The sequence below is a fragment of the Arachis ipaensis genome, chromosome B09 (genome assembly GCF_000816755.2).
Source record: "Arachis ipaensis cultivar K30076 chromosome B09, Araip1.1, whole genome shotgun sequence".
NCBI classification, from domain to species: Eukaryota; Viridiplantae; Streptophyta; class Magnoliopsida; order Fabales; family Fabaceae; genus Arachis; species Arachis ipaensis.
The window spans coordinates 123,748,300-123,754,168 of NC_029793.2; positions in this window are offsets into that span (position 1 = coordinate 123,748,300).

Below are 5,869 nucleotides of genomic sequence, written 5' to 3' on the forward strand. Positions count from 1 at the left end.
AACACCAGGCTCCATATTTAGCGCCCTTCATGGTAGTGATTCCAGAAGAAAAGTATAGACTATTATATATTATTGAAAAGTTCTGGAAGTTGGCTTTCAATGCCATTAGAACCGCGTCAATTGGACATCTGTAGCTCAAGTTATACTTGTTGGAATGGAAGGAGGTCAGGTTGACAACATCCACTTTCTTCCTTTGTTTTTGAACAAAACTCTGCCAAATTCGTTCGAATTTCACCTGAAATAATTAAAACACCAAAACAACTCAAAGTAGCATCCAAAGAGGATTTTAACACTAAAATATAATTAAACTTACTAAATTCTAATTAAATTTAACTAGAAAATAAGTAGAAAATGGGTATAAGATGCTCACGCATTAGATAACAAGGACAGCGAGGAGGAATTCGAATCCAGCTACAAAGTCGATGAGGAAAACAATGATGGGAACGAGGTAGACAATTTGGCGGTACAAAACGAAGTAGATACAATTGTCAACTAGAATTCTTCGGTGTTCCGTCTTTTATGCGAGCACTGGATCTCGCAACCATGCATGCTTTGAAATTTTCTGAGTATGCAAATATGGGTATGTTATGTTATTCAATTAAGTTACCACTGCGATTTCTTTATTTCGCTTTGACTGACAAATGATAGTTTGCATTTAATAGGTGAAGGCAATGTAGTGGCAGAAGATGATGAGTTCAGTATCAGAATAGAATTTAGTTCTAGAGAGTCAAAAATCTCTAAAATCAAAAGTTACACTATCTCTAGAGAATGAGTCGGAGCCGCAGACTTTCTACGCAAAATGCAAGCTAAGGGTTAAGGTAGAGGATGTAATTGGCTTATCCGAGCTAGCTTGATTGGAAAGAAAGATTGTTGGAAGACCAGGAGATACAATGGCAACATACGTGTACCATGGGCACGTTTTCACAAGATCATGCCAAGTTGGAATCAAACACAATTGCAGATGTTATTAGGCCATTAGTTGAAGCGAACACATCGTTAAAGGTGAAATCTATTATTGCAAAAGTTCAACCTAGGTTCAACTACATTGTAAGTTATCGCAAGGCTTGGTTGGCAAAGCAGAAGTCCGTCGCAAAAATTTTTGGTGATTGGGAAGTTTCTTACCATACTCTACTAGTATGGTGCAAAGCAATGTATGCCAAGATGCCAAAATCACGTGTTCAAATAAAACTCTGTCTGTTTACCGTGAGAGTGAGGAGGTGAATGGTGTAAGAGTTCTCCAACGAATATTTTGGAGCTTCTATCCATGTATTACAACATTTAGACACTGCAAGCCGTTGGTGTAGGTTGACAAAACACACCTTTACAGAAAATATAATGATGTACTTTTGGTTGTAATTGCACAAGATGGAAATCAAAGTATTGTGCCGATTACTTTCGTTATTGTGTAGGATGAGACGGCAGATGCATGGAAATTTTTTTTTTAGTAATTTGCAAAGATATGTTGTTACTCGAGATAGCATAGGTATTATTCCTGATCGTCATAATTTTATTGAGACAGCAATAGCTCGTAGTAACGATGCATGGGCACTGCCAAGAGCATGGCATACGTTCTGCATTAGGCCCATTGGATCTAATTTCTTAAGGAGATTCAAGACTCCATACTTACATAAGCCCATGGTTAACATAGGTATTTGAGGTTGTTGTTTAAGGTTATATTCTTAATTGCTTGTGGTGCTTGCTTATGATAACAAGGTTTGTTTTGCAGGTTATACTCAATGGTGCAATGAGATCGATGTTGAGAAATGGGTATTGGCATTTGACGAGGGTCATTGTTGGAGTCATATGACGATAAATCTAGTAGAGTGTACAAATTCAGTCCTTAATGATGCACACAACCTTCTTGTGACTGCCATAATTAGAGCTACTTTCTATTGGCTAAACAAATTTTTTACTGTGAAGAGCGTTCAGGCTCATGATCGCATTCACAATGGATTTACATATTCAGAGTTTTCCATTCGACGAGTTGAAGAAAAATTTTGACGTGCAGAAAATATAATTCTCAACCGGTTTGACAAGCGCAATGAGGTTCATGAAATGTGTGACGGTTTGATATGCATTGTTAATCTTGCACAACAATTTTGCAATTTGTGACCATTTCCAGGTTAAGTGACTTCTTTGTCACCCCGTTCTTGCGTGTTGCACGAACTAACATCTTAACTGGCAAGTATATGTGCATGACGTGTACAAGATGTCAGAAATTTACAAAGATTACGAAGACGAGTTTGTACCGATGGGCAATCCAGATACGTGGCCTAAATATGATGGTGTGAAGATAATCGCTAATTAGACATTGAGGCACGCAATTAAAGGACGACCGAAGTCAACCCACTACTTGATTGAGATGGATTCGCGGGAAAGGCGCACCCCTCACCGGTGTACTCTATGGCAGCGTATGGTTAGAGAGACATATACAATGAGAATTGTCATTATATTGAAAACTAACAACATTCTAATAAAATACACATATTATCATTATGTTAAAAATTAACAATATTGTAATAAATCATCAGAGCTATTAAACACTTTAGGATCTCTAAACACTGATTTTGAGAAACTGTATTACTACCAACTACAATTGGAAAAGTAATGTAAATTTTGCTTCAATAAATGGATTATAAAATTGCTTTTAAAATCTACAATGACTATAATCAAAATGTGTGGAGGGTAATTTTTACCTTTTACTGCCACCATATATTATCGAGCAAATCACACTGAATTCTCCAAAGGTTTTGTGACATTCATGATTTATCATGACCCCTCTATTAGTCCATGTGGCATTAACCTCATCTAAATCTTCCGTTATGGTATGTTTGTAAGTTGGAGTTTTTCTAGGGAAAGGTTAAAGAGTTAATGGGAAAGGGTTGAAGAGTAAAGTGGAGTCCATTTTACTAGTTAAGCCATTACCTTCCCTTCTCTTTTTCCTTCTCAAAGATCCCAACTCATAGACACACTTTTGGGGGGAGGAGTGTTATATTTAGGGTTTGTAACGTTATACTTTACAAAATACAACACAACAAGGTATATTATTATTATCTATCCACAAATGCTATGAACAACTACTTATTGGTTTTTCATATAGCATCTGTGCTATCTAAATGACTAAAATCTCAGGATTCTATTTATGTTTTCAGAAATAGAGGGGTCGAACTTAGTCTATGAGCAAAGGTATAGGGAGTTCAATTTACCATAAAATAAAATAGTTTTTCAATATTTATAAGTCATATGTAAGCTTTAAAAACCAGTTCTAAAAAGTAAGGAGCGAAAGAAATCACAAGACATTCAATAATCAATCATCAGTAAATTAAAATAATAAAAACACAACACACAAAATAGCAGCATAACAAAACCAAAGCTAACCAATAATCAAGTAATCGTTAACCAAAAATTAAAAACACAGCTACAAGCTTTGAACCATAGAACATAAAAAAAATGAAGAACAAGTGAAGAACAAACGATCGAACCACTAACCTTCGAAGACGACGTCGAAAGACCGTTGATTGACAGACAACGCCAACCAGATGATGGCAAGAAGTTGAAGACGACAGATGGTCCGAGAGCTCGCGGAAGAAGAGAGCAGGGGTTGGAGATTTGGGGGCAGTGGCTACATGGACGGACAGCAACTGAGCTCAACTGGCAGACGGTGGTAGTGGATCGACAGACGGGCGGTGACAGTAGGCAGGATTAGAGAAGGGAGAGTAATTCAGAGTTCTACAACTTGAGTGAGAGAAGTGATATGTGGAGAGACTAGAGAGCATGGTCGAGTGATGTGATTCAGCATTTAACCGTTTAAGCCAAAAACAACGTCGTTTCCATCGAATCGGCCAGTTCTCGATCCGTTCCAATTGGCTGGGAACTGCCTGATTTAGCGATTCTCCACCATTTTTTGTTTCAACGATGTTGGATTCCTGATCGGACCGTTAATGCCACCAGTTTGCGGTTGGACATGTCTGATGAGAGAACTTTTGCGTGGTCTAGAAAATTGCGGATAAATCCTCGTTGCAAGTATAGTTTCTAAACCTTCAAAAGTCCTTTCATACAAACGTTTTGGGTGTTACAAGTAACAAACCCCTTAAAAATTGTTAACTGAGTATTCAAACCTCGGGTCGTCTTCTCAAGGAACTGCAGGGAAGTATGTTCTTATTATTGGTTATGGAGGTTGTAAAATCGGGGTTGAGAGTGAAGAGTAGATATGACAAATAATTTAAATGGCAATTAAAATAAATAAATACTGCTTAAGGCGTGCGGTCGCGTCAGTCATGCGGCCACATCGCTGCTGATTCGCGCTTGGCACGCGATCGCTTCGTCCATGCGATCGCGTGGATGCCAGTTTCTTCAGAAGCTCCGTTTTGTGTTTTCCTTCCATTTTTGTACGTTTCCTTTCCATCCTTTAAGTCATTCCTACCTTAGAAGATCTGAAACTACTCAACACACTAATCGATCTCACCTAACATACATATTTAGTAGAATAAGCTTCTTTACCAATTTTCCCATATTATCCCACTTGTTGTCACATGCTCATGTTTCAATTTTATTTTTATTCCATGTGCATTGCTTTTATTTTGCATTGGGGAATTCTTTTGTATCCCCTTTTATTAAATGCTGAAAAATAACTTTTTTTAATGCACATGGTAATTGATCACTTTGATTTCTCATGAGCATGCTTCCCAAATTTTATTTTATTTCTTTTAACTTTTCTACCCTTTTGTTTCTATCATCCATGTTCCCAATAGGTTTCCCACATTTTAATCTATTCATAATTTTCTATCTTAAGCTAACCAAGGATTCAACTTGGGATTTTATTTTGTTTTTCTGCTTAAGGCTAGTAGTGTGGCTAAATAGAATAAAAGGGATTTTTAAAGGCTCAAGGGGGCTAACATGGGTGATGTGAAAGGAAGGTTATTTTGGGGTAAGTGAGCTAAAATCAAATGATGGCCTCAATCATTCTTTTGGCATGTATCTATATTCTATAATTGGACATATAGATTAAAGCAAAGTAAAGAACATCAGAATAAAAAGAAATGAAATACACAAAAATGAAATTATGGTTTGAATGCAACCATACAATTAAGCTCAAGACTCACAGGCTGTGTGTTCTCTAACTCAAGCATCATATATCATTCATACATGTTATGCAGGTTTAGTTAAAAATTCCCATTATTCTCATAAAAAAATTATTTAGGGTAGCCTTTAAAGTTTTGATGTTCCTCCTTGATGAGATGTTGTCAACTTAACTATATGATGTAATGCTATATATACAAGGTTTATGGATTTAAATCTGTTATGTTCAATTTCCTAGCTTACTTCCTTTTTATATTTTTCGAGTTAACTATGCTATCTTATGCTAAAAAGGGTAAATATACTAATTAATCTACTAATAAGTCAGAATTGCAAACTAAACTAAATAACTAAAAATATGAACTAAAAATGCAAAATGCAAAAATAAAGTAAAAATACATAAAAGCAGCAATGTATAAGTACTCAGAAAAAAGAGAAAAATACAGAAAAATATCCAAAATAAAAGAAAAAGAGATGTAGTGGTTCACCAAAATAAAACGCCAGAGATGGCGACCTCCCCACACTTAAAATGAAGCATCGTCCCTGATGCTCAGTCAAGCCGGGTGTGAAGGGGTGTCATCACTAGTAGGGATGGTAGTTGGAGGCTCTGTGGTGGTGGTGGGCTGAGGGTCTGGCTGCTGTAGAGGCGGTGCTGACTGGATCGGGATCTCCGAATCTGCAGCCTCTATCTGATGCGTAACCTCCTGATGCGGGGCAGCCTGCTCTGTGGCTGCCTGCTGATGGGTCTCCTCCTGGAAATGAGTCTCCTCCTCGTGCTCATCCTCCTCCTCCT